The 19058-nt window shown below is 34.9% G+C and overlaps 1 protein-coding gene and 1 long non-coding RNA gene across 11 annotated transcripts in view; one reads left to right on the forward strand and one right to left on the reverse strand.

The window, feature by feature from the left end:
* Positions 1 to 19058, forward strand: part of LOC106464217 (transcription factor Sox-3-like) — a 231838-nt gene that overhangs the window by 160128 nt on the left and 52652 nt on the right. For 7 of the 10 annotated variants that reach the window (XR_002611775.1, XR_002611777.1, XR_002611779.1 and 4 more), the window contains one exon: positions 305 to 1038. The exons of the other annotated variants lie outside the window; for them this stretch is intronic. The gene's annotated coding sequence lies outside the window, so the exon portion shown is untranslated. The remainder of the gene's footprint in view (positions 1 to 304; positions 1039 to 19058) is intronic. 10 annotated transcript variants of the gene reach the window in all.
* The window catches only part of LOC111087068, a 66892-nt gene that overhangs the window by 46291 nt on the left and 1543 nt on the right, over positions 1 to 19058 (reverse strand). The gene's annotated exons all lie outside the window — the stretch shown is intronic.

The following is a 19058-nucleotide window of genomic DNA, read 5'->3' on the forward strand; positions in this document are numbered from 1 at the left end:
GGTGCTAATGGGAGTCAACAATTATATATAATCTAGAAATGTCAACTAAGTTTGAAAGGTGCTAATGGGAGTCAACAATATTACATAATCTAGAAATGTCAATCAATTTTGAAAGGTGCTAATGGGAGTCAACAATATTACATAATCTAGAAATGTCAACCAAGTTTGAAAGGTGCTAATGGGAGTCAACAATATTACATAATCTAGAAATGTCAACCAAGTTTGAAAGAAGTAGTGTATAATTTATATGTTTTTGCTTATATCAGTTAGAAAACTCCATATCTCATTTTCATATTTTTCACAGAAATAAAAAGAAGATAGCTGATATATTTTTCGTCACGCCTTAGGGTGTTAATGGCGTGAAAAAGTTTCGCCACTGGAATATGAATGATACGTACAACACAGACACGAACTTTTGAAGCCTTCATTGTGCTGAACTACCTTACCATTGGGGTTAATAACTTGCCAGAATCGTTTAGACTGGCAACTTTATGGATATAAAAAGTTTTTATGTACAATCGCGTTAACCAAGAAGCTAAAACAAATAAACTTATTTAGCTTCTTTGATGATGTAAGTTGAGGGGTATATGTGGTTCGTGTCAGTTCCAGTTAAAGATTTATGGCGGTTGTGATATGAAAAACGTAGAGGTTATAGCAAACATAATGCTCATAGTCGTACGTATGTTCTACGCTGTCTCCTGTCTTCCCTTTATGTTTTGTAATGAATTGTGAAAGGAGACACAGTGGGCTTCCTAAAGCGGTTGAATGCTTCCCTGCATCCGTGGGAACACAGTCATAAACGGCTTGAAAATTGGACGACTCAGCACTTATGACGGCGGGATATCCGAGAATATGCATTACATAAGGCTTCACTACGCCGTGGAATATAGTAGGAATTATCTAACGTATTTCCAATGAACAAGTGTTTATATCTGATCCCGTGTTGTGCTAAGCTTGTGTAGCGAGAAGGGGTGTACTAAGCACTTGCTATTTTTCATTTCCTTACGTACAAGCGTTTTACATCTGCAAGGAATAAAGGTAAGTAACATTTTACGTTTTTCTATATAATATATACTTGTTTATTGACCAGCTGATTTTTTTTTCAAATTGTCCACATTACATCTATTGATTTTAACGATCGTGATGTTTTAAGGGCTGCTTTATTTGGTAAATTCCGCTTTGAATTAAGATCATCCAAAAATTGCATAATTCTGTTTAGAATGTATTCAGGTTTGGGGAAGTATGGAACAGAACTAATTCTCAACTATGCGAATTATTTCAAGCTCAGAAAATGCAAACCTGACCCCCAATGAAGGTGTGAATACAGTCTTAGCCAAAATGTTTGCATATTTTATAACAAATAAGATCATTATTATTAACATGGAACACAGATAGCACTTAGCACTATCAAACTGAGAAACGCATGTTATATTAAGCATCTACATATGTAATTTGTATATGAGACAGGTTCTATGGACATCATGAACGATTTATTAGAACAGCAAATAATTTTTAGACACCTATAGAATGATGTGTGAGTCAACATTTCACCTATCACAACAAAACCTTACCAAAACATATACAATAACAAAATATAACATCACATTATTATAAATAGCGTCTGTAGCCTTACATCAATTCATATTACACATTCAGAACCTGATTGGTCCTTGTACTCTAATAACCTCCGCAAGGCGCGTGGCATACTGCCGATGAGGTTATTGATGTAATCCATCATGCTTTCATCTCAAATTGTCACTAGAAGACACTGCAACTCAGTTACCGTACCTGGTTTAGGGTTGTGGTTATCAATTTTCCGGCTCAGTTCTGCTCAACAGTTCTCAATGGGATTACAATCGGGAGACTTTGCAGGCCATGGCAGTCTTGTAACGTCCTCCTGATCGAGATAATCCTGTACAATACGCGAACTGCGGGAAGTGGTACTGTCATTCTGGAACACAAAGTTATTGCCAAACTTTGCCCTAGCATATGACAGAAATATCGTTTCCATGTGATGCCTGTAGGAGGCGCCATTTACGTTTCCCTGGAGGATATGAAGAGTAGTTTTTCCATCATGATGAATAGCTGCCCAAACGTGTACTGCACCACCTCCTGTATGTTCCCTGTGGGAAAGATAGCTTTCCCTCATCTGTTCTCCAGGCAAACGACGAACACGAATCCCACCATCAGGTTTATCAAGGCAGAAACAGTACTCATCTGAAAAGATGACATGTCGCCAGTATCCTAACTATAAATTGACATGCTGTCTTGTCCAAGTAACAAGGTGACGGCGGTGAATTCTAGTTCCTATACGGTGCAGGTAGCCGTTCTTGCAAAATAACCTTATTTGGTCAGTCTCCTATTCACTGTTATTCTGGATATCCTGAAATGAAAGTGTCCATGCCATTCCTGTCGTAAGGTGTTACAAGACTTCTTTTGACCTTAACGTGTTAACTTGATCAAAACACTGTCGGGCAATAGTTTTTTGGCGTCTACCAGTAACTGTTCTGGCAATGCCTGTTTGCTTCATACTATTTCTGGACAGTCGAAGGATTTGACGCCCTATAACTTTTGGCACGTGACGAGGCATAAGTAATTCTACACCAAGTACACGTCGATCATAACAAAATCAAATCCTTTTATACAAAACAGGTGTACATGTGTATTTTGACGAATAAATGCTCAAAACAACTTATACCGACCAGAATAACAACTCGTACATATTTATCCGATCGTGTGTTACCTTCTCTGTTACTATTCGGGTATTTACTCAATAAATACTCCATACATGTAGACTATAACATCATTTTGGCCAAGACTGTTTATCTACATCAGTTACAGTGCAAAACCACAAGGATTAATCATACGTTTTACTATATCTTCAACAAAGGGCGTGATACGTTTAGACAGACAAAATATTGAGATTCAATCTCCTCTTCTCGCTTTTTCAAAACGTGTTCCTTGAAAATAACGTTCTTAATGGTCGTTTTTAAACAGATATATATATATATGTATATCATACAGGACGAAGCTGATAATTCAGTTACATCATTTCGAGGCTTGATACTTTAGTTATATTCATAAGCTAACAACGTGATATATGTCTGTATACCACTTGAACTGTACATCAGTGATTGGAGTAAATATAGACATACTAATGATACAACAAACGAAAAGTGTTGTGTACTGCGTAATAACAAAAATGTAAATCATCCAAGAAGTACGTGTGCATTCAATTAGGGAAAGCGTTAAATCATCCAAGAAGTACGTGTGCATTCAATTAGGGAAAGCGTTAAATCATTCAAGAATTACTTGTACATTCAATTAGGGAAAGCGTTAAATCATCCTAGAGTAAGTGTGCATTCAATTAGGGAAAGCGTTAAATCATCCAAGAAGTACGTGTGCATTCAATTAGGGAAAGCGTTAAATCATCCAAGAAGTACGTGTGCATTCAATTAGGGAAAGCGTTAAATCATCCGAGAGTAAGTGTGTATTCAATTAGGGAAAGCGTTAAATCATTCAAGAAGTACATGTGCATTCAATTAGGGAAAGAGTTTCACATTTTTCGTATGAAGTTAAACTCATCCTAAATATCTATGCTAATTTTTCCTTCGAAATTTTAGGAATGACTAGTTACACTCGTTCAATAATACCACACCTAGTTTCACTCTTTCAATAATACCACAGCTAATTTCATTTGTTCAATAGTACTACACGTAGGTATCATTTGTTCAATAATACCACACGTAGGTTTCATTTGTTCAATAAAACCACACTCGGTTTCACTCGATCATTAATACCTCGCTTAGTTTCACTTGTTCAATAATACCACACTTAGTTTCACTTGTTCAATAGTACCACACTTAGTTTTACTCGATCATTAATACCTCGCTTAGTTTCACTTGTTCAATAATACCACACTTAGTTTCACTTGTTCAATAGTACCACACTTAGTTTTACTCGATCATTAATACCTCGCTTAGTTTCACTTGTTCAATAATACCACACGTAACACACACGTTTACGAGATTGACTTGCTTTATTGTGGGCCGTCTACGTGCTATATAATTGTAACCACCCAAAGGAAACTTCTCTTATATTCATTACAACTTATAAATATATTATAGATACATTTATATTGATTTTAATCAAAATGCATATGAGTTAAACTTCTGCCTCTAAGACTATTAGTACTATCACATCCAAATGTAACAATAATAATTCTGATATATTGAATGTTGAACAGTCCTCAAGAATTACCATTTAATCTCCACTTAACTCTATAGTTATACCCCACCCCCCTCGTCGTTTTGACACTGAAAACACAGGAGCAGAAAATAATTTGTCTTGAATAATTCCAGCCTTGAGCTTAACGATGTAAGTATTCCGCACTGCAATGTATCACTTGAGCTACTATTCGAAACCGTAACGTTTTGTTTTGAGTATTTGCACAATTCGTTAATACTATTCAAAGTATCTTATATTACTATTATCAGTTTATTATAGTAAATGTGTATTGTTATATTCATAACATCCTATTGTGATTGAGGATAATTTTATTGTTGAGAAAGCGTTAGTTTTCCTGTTGAGGTAAAATTTGATATTGTGAAACATTAATGTAAGTTTCGTAGATTAGCGAAAACTTTTTAAATGTTTATTAAGTCCTCTTTTGAAGCTTGTACGTTGTGAACTCATTCTGAAATTATAAATGTTCTGATTTTCACGCTGAGCCGAATCTTTATATTTCATTATTTATTATTCTGCATTCAAATGTTTTAATATCGTACTGACCACTTCGTTAAGTATATGTTACATGAAGTCCATAAAATGCTTTAATCTTGAAAATAATGATTATGATTTAATATTTACTCTGAATATATGGATGTGAAATTTTCATATTAAAAAATAAGGTATTAAACAAATACTTTTGGCATCTGGGCTAAGTATTAAAACCATTATCATTAAACTTTACAAAATTAAGCAGGAAATAAATTATGCTTACACACATACTAACACAGTGTTCTTCTTAGAAACTTACCATACGCTAGAAATGAAAGATCCCTTTAAAACATCGGTTAGAATGAATGTTATAATATCGCACTTACAACCAAACAGTCCGTTATTGTATGGCTTGTTGTAACCAGCGTTTAGAATAAATGTTATAATATCGCACTTACAACCAAACAGTCCGTTATTGTATGTCTTGTTGTAACCAGCGTTTAGAATGAAGGTTACAATATCGAACTTATAGACAAACAATCGTTGTTGTATGGTTTGTAGCAAAGTGTTTGGAATGAAGGTGACAACATCGTACTTACAACGTTGTTGTGCGGTTTGTAGAACCCACAACAAACTAGGAATTAATTCTGTATTTTGTTTTTTAAATTACATAACAATTTTCACACTCAAACTCATACTATGACTTTTCACAGTTTTGTTTTCATTAGAATCCTTGAACGAAAAACAGGTGTATATATATGTGTGTATATGCGAACTATAAAATATATAGAAACTGACTAGATGTTCCAGTTTCCAGCTTAATTCCCCTGCCTAATATTTAGGGCAAAGATTTAAACAGTAACTTTTTGGGTCATCCTTGACCAACATGTGTTTAGTTTGTATTACAGTTCTGACACGCCTTTAATAACATGCACATATCATCATATAAAAACGAAATACTAAAACTTGTGCCATTAGAACATTAGGTTTGAAAGAACAACCTATAATAAATGTTTGGTGATTCATCCCAAGCAGAAATTCTATAGCACACACACACATACAGAGGGCCACACAGACAAACACACACACACACGTCCGTTTTGTACTATGTAACAATGACATCACTTTGGGTTACAACTATTTAGCTTTGTTCTTCCTTTGGCAGCTGAATATCTTGATTTTATGTTAAATGGAATATATTTTGTTTTGTAACACAAGGTTACGTGTTATGAATCGTTAATTTACTGGTGTGTAGTATGTAAAGCGGTAAGTTGACAGTTTGAGGCTTGTTCCTCTAAAGTTCATGAACTAAATACATGTAAAAATGTTTACATGTAAAAATGTTTCAGCATATAGCTGATGCATACTTAGTTATAGCACTTAATATAACTTAATATCCTCTAAATGGTCACGTAATTATAACTTAATAAATCAGACAGTGTTATCTAATTGTTAGGTTGTTGTAACACTTAATAAATCTTGCAGTATCATCTTAAGGTCAGTTAATAACTCACAGATGGCACGTGTTATCTAAGGGTCATATAAGTCATAAGACTTAATAAATCTAGTTTTTTTCATTATAAACTAACAAAAACTAAGGCTAATGTGTGAATAAATAAATTAGAGTTTGACGCCAACATTTCATATGTACATTCGAGTATATAACAATGTTATATGTGTAAATGTTCCTTAAGCTGCAGTCTGGGTAATTAAATAAAGTAGTTTTTTTTTATTGTAATAAAACAGTAAAAGTGTGGATTGTATGTTGTGTTGACCGTCAAAATCAGAACATAGTTTCTTGTAAAAAGAGAGCAGAAGAATAATCACGAAATACACATTAGCCCACCACCAACTGTTGGGCTAATCTTTTACCAATGAAAAGTGGGATTGACTGTCGCATTATAACGCCCCCTAGGGGCTGAAGAGCTAGCATGATTCGAACTCGTGACCCGTAGATTATGAGCCGAGCGCCCTGATCACAAGGCCATTCCAGACACAAAAGTGTAGCTATATAACCATCGGGAACGATACTGCCTTGTTATAAATACTCACAATCAATTGTGATACTGTCACATTTATCGTCATAATTACACGATCATTAGATTATTGTGTCTAATTTATTAGATGTTGTTATAACTACGAGACAATTAGATGATACTTTCTGATTTGTTAAGCGTTATGAATACGTCTACTTTAGCTACATGGTATTATACGTTCATCTTTCTTAGGAGTTTTTCGTTCTGAGCAACAGTTAGCTTTGTTTGGAATAACAGGCGTTTCAGGATTATATTAAAAAATAAATCGTTAAACTGTTTTTTTTCGCCATTAGAGAATAACAACGAAAAAGACGTTCTCGAAGGTGGCAAGTTTACTGAAGTAGTGTATATAAGGTCTAATACTCCTGAAGATGTTTCGTTGTAAGGTGGTTAGGGCGCTCGCCTCGCATTCTGCGGGTTATTACGGCTTCGAATCCCCTTCCCACCAAACACGCTCGCCCTTTCAGCCGTGGGGGCGTTATAAGTGACGGCCAATCCCACTATTAATTGGTAAAAGAGCGGTAGGTGGTGATGACTAGCTGCCTTCCTTCTAGTCTTTCACTGCTAAATTAGGGACGGCCATCATGTAGCTTTGAGCGAGATTCAGAACAAACCAAATCTCTATGTTTCAGCGTTTTAGTGTGTTTTCTATTACACGCACGGGGGGTCAACCGTTGACCATACTTAAGGGGGATCACGAATACTTTATTCTTCGACAGTTCTATCCGAGCTATTTAATATATAAATATATCAAAGCCAACTAGTCAATTACTTCAAAACTCTTTTTTTCTCTCTCTCTCTCTCTTAAGTTACAATGTTTGAGTCATAATATGTTTTTGTTGTTGTAAAATTAAACTCCATGAATTTTATTCTCAATAACGAATGTAATTCAGGAAAAAATATTACTAATAAAAAACAAGTCATAATTTTGAAATTCATGAACCTTCCGAGAACGTTTATTTTTTATAAGCTGATAATTTATCAATAGCATATTGAACCATTGAACTGGGTCAACAGGCAGACAGACACATATAGATATATAGATAGGCGATATCTTTCTTACGTGTGATAAATTTAAACATTTAAATGACGTATTATGATTGTTACTTTCTCCACATTTCATAAAAAAAAGCAAGCAAACGAAGTGCATATTGAAGTAAAACAAAAACAAGAGCGTATTTATGCATTTTAAAGATAGGTTTAGGTTTTTAGAATTTCACGCAAAGCTACACCAGGGATATCTGCGCTAGCCGTCCCTAATTTAGCAGTGTAAGACTAGAGGGAAGGCAGCTGTCATCACCACCCACCGCCAACTCTTGGGCTACTCTTTTACCAACGAATAGTGGGACTGATCGTCACATTATAACGCCTCCACGACTGAAAAGGCGAGCATATTTGGTGAGATGAGGATTCGAACCCGCGACCCTCAGATTGCGAGTCGAGCGCCTCTAACCACTTGGTCATATCAGGCCTTATGATAGGAGATGTGTAAATTTGCAAAGTCCACCTTATGGAAAAAAAGTATTCAATAAGCTTTTTTTTTTTTTAGGTTGAAATATTTTAAATTCGGATTTTAGTTTATCGCCAAATTGGCATAAATTGTTACAAAAATACAAAATTAATGGCCTGTAGATATGCAAGTACATACTGCAAAAATAAGTCATTTCTACACAAGCCTGATTGGTCTCTCGTCGACATATGTCTACCATAAACATAATGCTTTAAAATTACATTATAATGACTACAGACATGTCAGGTGACAGGAAAAATCCGAAGGAATTTGTTTGTACAGCAAGTTCGATACTGTCTTATGTAAAAACGCTAGTTTTTCGTATTAGCCTTAAAGCAATAACTTTAGAAAGAAAAAGGTACCTCTACTTAGTGCTTGATAAGAGTCCGTCTTTTCGATGGAATGGCCTGTATTATCTATCTCTGTCGTAATTGTGCTCCATTATCATAGCGAGTTGATACCTGTTCTAAAAACATGCTACCAGCTAATACAGCTTCAGCCGAGCCCGGAAACGTGATGAAAGCAGTGCAGCGAGATTGAACCTGTCAGCCGTCTTACAAGAGATTGATGACGGTGATATCCTTACCCCCAGCCTGACGGCTACTTTGTTCTGGAACTTTTGTCTTGTAACGCTACTTTTTTTTAAAGAAGCGGCCAGGCACATTTTTAGCGAAAACCGAGCACGTTTTTGTGCTGACGATTAATTTGAACTGTGAAGAATTAAATGTAAGGACTTCATTTGCCTGTCTCTTGTGAGAAGATGCAATATTCGTGACTAAATTAGAAAGAAAGAAAAAATATCGTAACAATATAATGTATGAACTTTCAGAATTAACAACTGTCGTTTAGGTTTTTGTCCATACAACGCTGAATCTTCAATATGAAGCATGTGATATTGGTATATCTAGAGTAAACCTACAAACTCGATGACGATGAACCCACTTTGAAACTAATAATGGCTGGAGACGGCTTGAATGGGTAATGTCGAAAAACTTTAATATAAGTTTAACATAACAACAAAACCTTGTCGAAACGTTGTACATTTGCTGTTATGTTAAACTTATATTAAAGTTTTTCTTCATTACCCATTCAAGCCGTCTCCAACCATTATAAACCTACAAACTGTTCTCAACACGTAATATCCGTATCTATATTCTCAGAGTGTAAACCATATTGTTTTCGATTGTGTTACGAAATTCACTTTGGTTTGAGACTTGAAACAGTTGATTATAGTGATATTTATATACCTTGGAAAGATATATATTCATAATTAACTGTGATTATACGGAATTTTTATTATTCTTGAAGCTTGACAGATTCTGCTTGAACCCTCCATTTCAATAATTTAGTAAATAATTATATACAATTTCAAATTCAAATTATTATTTAATAGTCGTTTACTGGACGTATTTTTTTTGTCGGTGTTGAAATGTTTTGTAGGATTCTGAGGAATTCAAAGAGTTTGATCCGTTATTAACACGAACCTCATCTTTATGACCTACTTCCCAGTGTACGTTATCTGCACAAATCTCGCCCTTATGGTCTGATTCCCAGTGTACGATACCAGCACGAACCTCATCTTTATGATCTGCTTCCCAGCGTACACTACCAGCACGAACCTCACCCTTATGGCCTGATTCCTAGTGTACGATACCAGCACGAACCTCACAGTTGTGGCCTGATTCCCAGAGTACACTACCAGTACGAATCTCGCCCGTATTGCCTGATTCCCAGTGTACGATACCAGCACGAACCTCACACTTATGGTCTGATTCCCAGTGTACGATACCAGCACGAACCTCACACTTATGGCCTGATTTCCAGTGTGCAATACCAGCACCATTCTCACACTTATAGCCTGATTCCCAGTGTACGATACCAGCACAAATCTCGCCTTTATGGCCTGATTCCCATTGTACGATACCAGCATGAACCTCACTGTTATGAGCTGACTCCCAGTGTAGGATACCAACTTTCGGCCTTCTTTCACTACTGCTAGCACATTTTAACTGTATCCGCTTTTTATTCCACTCATGCAACACGTTTAAAATATCTTAATTTTTGTTAAGTTAGCTTCTTGCTATCTATAGGGTTGCAACTTGTATACATTTTCAATAAGTCTACTTGACTGGTTCGTCTTTAATTATAATATTTCCGTAACATTTGGATGACTAGCGCAGATAACTCTCGAGTGGCAATGCGCAAAATTCAAGACAAACCGAACCGTGACATTTGAGTTGTCTTTGTCACAACTGACAAATCTCAATCCTTTTAGAACTTAAGTCACTGCAAGAGATTGGAAAAAAATCATATTTGTTGATAATGAAATGAAGCTATCTTTTTACCCGTCTTTGCCAAAATTATAAGCTATCCCGATTATGGATCGATCATCCAGTAAGCATAAATATAGAACTTGTTTATTCATTCGCAGTAAAATGGCTATATTTTCCTTTTTTCATTACAGCTGATATGCTACAGATATGACCTCTGTCTTTGCTTATCATTCAAGTTAAGCCATATCCGAGTTTTTTCTATTTCCGAAACGTTGTATAAGGAAAATCTTATCACTCAACCTCAAAGAAAGAGGGTCAAATGTCACGTCAGTTTAGAATGTGACTTTTTTTTATCTTTAATGTTACAACATTTCACAACGAATTTGACTTCACCTTTAAAAATAGTGTGGCACGGTTTTTTTTAGACTCTACAAAAAAAAACAGCCCACTGTGTAGCTTTGTGCTCAAGATCAAACAAACTATTCAAATTAGATAACAACGTAAGAGATGTATTGTGTTTGTTGTGTTGGTGTTGTATATTTAACGTTTCATCGAACTGTCCGAGTCGGATTAGTTTAATGGCCGCTATTCACTTCATACAGAAACGTTTTTAAAAATGGATAAACATACTGACCAGGAAAATGTTTGTTCAAGACCAACCGGATAGTTTCTTTTAATATAAAGGTTTGTAGAATGTGTCAGTAATAATTTGTGACAGTGAGGTTGTAGGGTTTATTCAAGTACCATACAACTAACACATCATTATTCATTAATTACATAAATTAATCCAACCATCATCCAGTATCGCCAAGTAGCCATAAAATAAACTGTAGTAACCATGAGTTATTTTCAACGTAGCCTGTTTGACTATAGCTACTGTGTATTTAGTTGTTTTTCAGTAGAGATGTTTGATTTTTCTGTATAACAGGAATATGTTTGAATAAAAGATGATGCTGGCAAATGCAACTATTTGCTATATGTCTGGTATAAATTATATAAAATTAGTTACTTTGAATTTACAAGGTATTTTATGTAGAAGCCTAAATATGAGGCAAATTCAATTTTCACTGATATTGTTCAATATTCCACGTGCCATTATGTTCCCGTTACACCTTTGATCTAATGCTGTTCTGTGTACATGTACCATTTTTATAATGTTCCCGTTACACCTTTGATCTAATGCTGTTCTGTGTACATGTACCATTTTCATAATGTTCCCATTACACCTTTAATCTAATACCGTTCAATATCACATGCATTTCCATTATGTTCCGATTACACTTTTAGTATAGTATTGGCTTATCCCCATGTTTCGTTTCCATTATGTTCCCACTACAGCTTTGATTAATAAACTTCTGATCAAAGCAAGCTAACTTCACAGTTCATAACTAAAACTCAATGTGTTTTTACTTAATACTTAATGCATTGTTTCACTGTTAGCCATATTTTTGGCCATAATCGAAATAATATCTCACAGTTTGGCCAGCTTTGGGTATTTTAGTTAGTTATAAATCCATATATTAAGCTAACAGTGCAAAATAATCTTTATATTAAAAAAATAATAACAAATTAAAAACACTCAGTATATACATATAACATTATAACCAATGCTATTCATAAAGGTAAAGTTAAAGAAAGAATGGAATTATTCCTTACTTACGGAACACATGATTACTGTAATGTTTCCATTATATTCTCGCTACAAGTTTAGTCCAGTGCAAGTTTTACGTTCATGTACCGTTTCCATTATGTTCCTGCTGTAACTTTGATCCAGTACTGCCATATTTCCATTATGTTCCCGCTATATTTTTAATCCAGTACTGTTCTATATATTCAAGTAAAGAAAAACTTTTCCAAAAAGGAAGTAAATGTAGGGATGGCTAATATCAATCCTTGAAAAACAATGCAAACAAGATAGTAGGGATGAAATTTGCATAATCTCTACATAATGTTTCACCCGGTACTTTCTGTAAAGAAGCTAACTTCAAGGGGTAACGATAATATCGTTTACACTAGAATTACGATTTTTAAAAATTACTACAAGTTAATAATACCTATAAAATCGGATACTCTGTTTCCAGTTGGTTGACACCATTGTATTGATTTTTGAGTTATTATGTAATAAGAAAGAAGAACAAGAAATTCAAACTTTTTCCTATGATATTTACAGACATTCTCAGAACTTGTGACTCAGTCATTACATAGATAATGTTATAAAAGGAAACACTGTATAATATTGTAAAGTTCTGATGACCTATTGAGAAGATATTTAAAATACCATTTCGATGAACAATCCAAGCCATCCCTATATAGGCAGTGCTACCGCCTGCCTGTTCTACATTATAACCAATGTTGTTCTCGATGAGAACCACACCTACATCAAACCATCATGAATTAAATAACTGATCAACATAGCGATGTTCTATGTTCGTGTACTGTTTCCAGTATTATACCGCTACAACTTTAGTTCAGTACTGTTCTATGTCCATTATGTTCCCGCTAATACTTTAGTCCAGTACTGTTCTATGTCCATTATGTTCCCGTTACAACTTTAGTCCAGTACTGTTTTATGTCCATTATGTTTCCGTTACAACTTTAGTCCAGTACTGTTTTATGTCCATTATGTTCCCGCTACTGTTTTAGTCCAGTACTGTTCTATGTCCATTATGTTCCCGCTACTGCTTTAGTCCAGTACTGTTCTATGTCTATTATGTTCCCGCTAGAATTTTCGTGGGAACATAATGGACATAGAACAGTACTGGGCTACAACTTTAGTCCAGTACTGTTCTATGTCCATTATGTTCCCGTCTACTGCTTTAGTCCAGTACTGTTCTATGTCCATTATGTGTCCGCTAGAATTTTAGTCCAGTACAGTTCTATGTCCATTATGTTCCCGCTACAGCTTTAGTCCAGTACTGTTCGATGTTCGTGTACCATCTCCATTATGTTAATTCCCACTAATACTTTAGTCTAAGTTGTTCTATACATATGCTATTAACATAATGTTTCCACTACATTTGTAGTCTAATGCTGTTCTATAGCCTTTGGCCGTTACAGTTATTTCCACTACAGGTTTAATCTAGTACCTATTCCATTACGTTCCCATTGCACTTTTAGTCTAATGTTGGTTTATTCCTATGCGCTGTTTCAGTCGTGTTCCCACTACAGCTGTAATCTAATGCTTTTAATCGATGTTATACGTTCCGACTATAGGTTTAATCTAATATTGGTTTATTCCTACGTGCTGTTTCAGTTGTGTTCCCACTTCAGCTGTAGTCTAATGCTTTTAATCGATGTTATACGTTTCTACTATAGCTTTAATCTAATGTTGTTCAGTATTCAATGTTCCTTTTACATTATGTATCGTCACTTAAATCTTAGAGTGTTGTTATTTCCTTCACCTGTCGTCTATCTCTATAAAAATAATGTACTAGAATAAAACATGTTTTGATCTTACCGTGCTGTTTTCTCCAATAACGTTTAAAGATTATTTGCACTGTTTTAAGGTGTACTCTCTACTGAAACTCATTTTAATTTGTTTACTGTGTTTAATCGTGGAAGAAAGCTTGCTTTTGTGATGTTTCGATGTGCGTTTTGAACGATTAAAATATTAAAATCGGCTAATTTGCAGTGAATATTGTTCTGTGTACCAGTAACTATGGAACGGTCGAAGAACTGCAAACAAAACTAGTGATGCTCGAGTAACTAAACATAGGATATCAGTGAAGAAGTAAGCCGTGAAAACATTCGGGCTTGTCATCAAGAGGTCCACATGGAGGGGTTATGGGGATTAGGAGGGGTGGAAGAGCTCATTCTTTTGTAGAGGCTACGTGCCCAGGTGTGCAAGACTGCCTGTGAATTCATCCCTTCCCCCCAGGGGTCATTACTTAGCAGGGCAGGGGCTTGGGAATCTCTGCCTCTGAAATGGCAGGTGCGCCAAAGCGAGAGTGAGCGCTTTCGGGTCAACAAGCATGACAGTTTGTGGCGGTTGTCACCGACAAGCTTGCGAGCCTAGGGTTTTCGTGAAGCGGCAGGACTCGCGGAATCTTGTGTCTCATACCCGCCGCTTTCTCCCACCACGACATCAGTCAAAAATGACTCGCAAAAATTCTTATTTATTATTTGTTTTCATGCATATTTACTTTAATTTACGACTTGGCCTCCTGAACACCACTACGCCCTCTGTTTTTTAAACATTATCGACTTTTGTCTCCAGAGTTCTTTATATTACCTACAGGTGTCATAAAACAGTACCCGCTCTTTTCTCGTAGCCTTTTATAACTTTTAAAAACAGTTTCATGATCATATTTTAAAGGTTCGAAAATAAAGTGTTGGTTTTTTATTTTCAAAATAATTCAGAACGCATTCTTCCTTGAGGTCTGATTAACTTCTATAAAAGCGGGCAAACATTATGCTTTAAGAAAATAGTCGAATGTAATGTTGGGTAAAGAAAACAACAAGAACAAGAATCCTGATAAGTATGATGTAGAAAATGTCGTCGAGGAAATTCAATATTAATGTTTTTTCTGTCGTTTGGCCCATGCGCATTTGAACGAGTTTTAAGTAATAGCTTCACGTATCAGATATCGTTTTCTTAACATAAATGAAGATTAATGTAGATGGGGATTGCACTGTCGTAATTTCGTTAGTTTATGCCTAAATAAGGGACAGTTGGAAGTAAAAAGTTAAATGTGTTATCCAACATTATTGTGATTGGAATTACCAAACTAATTATTTCCTTGAGGTTTGTTAGTACTTATGATTCAGTTGTATCTTGATATTTGGCCAGATGTGAAATGGCTAGGCTACCTAGCCTAATTTGATTTGTTTCTTCTGTCCCATGTTTATATGTCTTACCTCTTTTGTTTTTGGCCTAAATGTCTATATTTTATCGTTCAAAATCATTCGCGTCAAGAAGATTTGGTTGAGCGATGCTTTCTTTCCTTTAGAGTGATTCCAGCGGTTTAATCCTAAACATAGCTCGATTTTGTTTTCAGATTATTACGGACCTTTTTCTTTTCGTTTGAAAAATGGAGAGAATTGGTTTATACCTTGATAAATTACATGATCGTTTGATGTCGAAGGTGTGGTTCTCGTAGGGATTCCTTTCGATAAGTGACAAAGACCACGAATGTCTTGTAACACTCGTAGGGCCACTGACAGGTAGGTCAGAGATTCAACGTTCCTTGCAAACACTCTTTTTAATATACAACTAGATAAAAAATGCTGGTGTGCTTACTGAAATATCATTTTAAAAACACAGAGCTTGATTACTTAAACAGCTTGTATCTTATAATCAATTAAATAACTAGAACTTAGCGCAGATATAAAATGAACACACACAAAAACATAATAAATCAAACAGTTCATAAACAATACTAACTTTTGGAATAACAAATACAAATAACTCGTTTTAAATAACAGCAACATCTGGTGTTTTAAATCATGTTCATCAGATTAAACAGAAGTCTCCTTAATTATTATTTAGAAATAAACCGCAAGGACACTTTAGACTCATAATTCACTGATGTCACAACACTAGAGAAATCACAATAGCAACAAAGTATACCGTGTTTATATTCTAAACATGACTTTTTTTCGTTGTATGCAGTTTGCATTCATAATATGATATTAATCTTCAAACTAGTACTAGTTTATGTTAGTGGGAGTCATTCTCTTCTGGATATTCTTTCAAACAGTACTTGAAAAGGTAGCTACTTTTATACTTCGTTGTTGACGGAGAGATTACAGTGTTAAAATAAAGATCTAAATGAATCTTCAAACTGTATACAAACGGGAGGGTGTGCTGTGATATTAAAATAGATATCAAATCAGTCACTTGAGAACAATAACCTTATGACATTAGACTACAGCTGCGGAGTCACTGAACTATTTGATTCACAGGCTTCGCGTTAGCTACGTAAATATCTTCACAAATACGCGTACATTATAATGCAGTTTTAGGTCGAAATTTTTTCTAGACTTCAATAAGATTGGATTAATGAACAACTTGAAAATACGAATCAATTTCTTACCGGTTGAAGTTTTCTCTGAAATGCATTATAAAGTTTTAAATATCCTGGTTAATGATCTATCTATCATAAACTTCTGACAACTATTCATTATTTCGGAAATAGTTTTACACAGGTATAGATAAACCTTTGGAAATTTACCACTGATTTTAGTTTGAAGTTCAATAAATTTCCCTTTATAACAGATACAATAAGTAATTTAAGCTCAGGAGGGGTTTAACCCTTTTTGTTACCAGCATGTGTATATTATATATCCAGATCTCTTGCAGATCGATCATATTTTTACTAGCAAGTGTAACTTTCGAATCAACACTATAATAATAATTAAATACCAATTCTTAGAGATTATCTTATTTTAAAACATTACATATGCATTCATTCCTCCTAACGATCAAGGGAGGGAGACCTAAATCATGGTACATGGTTCGTTCGTTTCATAGCGTGGTAATAGGAGATTCGATAAACATTGCTAGAAAAGAGTTAGTTCCTCATTCGTATTAACACAGTATCATTCACTTACATAACACCATATCATCCACTTACATAACACCATATTATCGAAACTCGTGAAAAGAAAATGTGTATATAATTTGTTTATTTTTCTTTCACTGTGAAACCGTGCCTTTCTCTACTTACATAACGGTATATCCCCGAAACTCTTGACGAGAAGAGATGCATAGAAATTTTATTTTTGTTTGTTTGTGACACTGTGTCTTTCTCCACTTACACAACAGTATACCACCGAAACTCTTGGAGTAAGTGGAGAAAGGCACAGTGTCACAAAAAAATTCGTATGCATCTCTTCTTATCAAGAGTTTCGGTGATATACGGTTATGTAAGTAGAGAAAGGCACAGTGTCACACACAAAAAAATTCTATGCATCTCTTCTCATAACAGTATACCACCGAAACTCTTGACGAGAAGAGATGCATAGAATTTTTATGTGTGTGTGACACTGTGCCTTTCTCCACTTACATAACAGTATACCACCGAAACTCTTGAAGGGAAGAGATGTATGGGAATTTTTTATTTTGCTTTCAGTGTGACACTGTGCCTCTCTCCACTTACATAACAGTATACCATCGAAACTCTTGAAGGGAAGAGATGTATGGGAATTTTTTATTTTGCTTTCAGTGTGACACTGTGCCTCTCTCTACTTACATAACAGTATATCACCGAAACACTTGAAGAGATGAGATATATAGACATTTTTTGTGAGAATTGACTTTTTTTCTCGCTGCGCGTAGGTTCATATAATTCCCCAAGCAGAAAGAAAACAAAATAAGTTTCCAGAAATATTTTGTAGATTGAGGAATTTGAGCCAAGTATTAACTAATCGAATTACATTTTTATAAGTAAAACAGCTTGTAAGAGCAAACAACGAAATGAACTAATTTATCCTTTACTTTCCACAAACAAAAAAAACCAACACAAACGGTGTCCACATCTTTGTCATATATGTTTTTCAGAAAATGACAATTTTCGCTGTTTCTCAGTGAGACTTTAGTTGAGGCATAGTAATACCTTTCTTATAGACTAATTATCTTAAACTTCAATGGAAGTTGTTCGTAAAATATACAATTAAACCACATTATCTTAAAAAAACCTGTGGAATTTCTCTTCAGTAGATATATATATATATATGCAGTGATAGGCACCCAATTTATCTTCAGTAGATATATATATGCAGTGATAGGCACCCAATTTATCTTCAGTAGATATATATACGGTAAGAGGCACCAAATTTATCTTCAGTAGATATATATATATATACGGTAATAGGCACCAAATTTATCTTCAGTAGATATATATACGGTAATAGGCACCAAATTTATCTTCAGTAGATATATATACAGTGATAGGCACCAAATGTCTCTTCAGTAGATATATATATATGCAGTGATAGGCACCAAATGTCTCTTCAGTAGATATATATATGCAGTGATAGGCACCAAATGTCTCTTCAGTAGATATATATATGCAGTGATAGGCACCAAATGTCTCTTCAGTAGATATATATATATACGGTAATAGGCACCAATTTCTGTTGTACTTTTATAATATACAGTACAATTCAAAGATACAAGACTGCATTAGTCTTGACTTTATATTGCATTCAACCTTTTTGATACGCACTGCCCTGCTTAGTTAATGAATTACACCAGTCTAGTTTTCTGTCGTGTATTTGTTATGGTAGACACTGCCCTACTTAGTTAATGAATTACACCAGTCTAGTTTTCTGTCGTGTATTTGTTATGGTAGGCACTGCCCTACTTAGTTAATGAATAAAAACCAGTCTAGTTTTCTGTCGTGTATTTGTTATGTTAGGCACTGCCCTACTTAGTTAATGAATTACACCAGTCTGGTTTTCTGTCGTGTATTTGTTATGGTAGGCACTGCCCTACTTAGTTAATGAATTACACCAGTCTGGTTTTCTGTCGTGTATTTGTTATGGTAGGCACTGCCCTACTTAGTTAATGAATTACAC

The sequence above is a fragment of the Limulus polyphemus genome, unplaced genomic scaffold, assembly GCF_000517525.1.
Source record: "Limulus polyphemus unplaced genomic scaffold, Limulus_polyphemus-2.1.2 Scaffold58, whole genome shotgun sequence".
NCBI classification, from domain to species: Eukaryota; Metazoa; Arthropoda; class Merostomata; order Xiphosura; family Limulidae; genus Limulus; species Limulus polyphemus.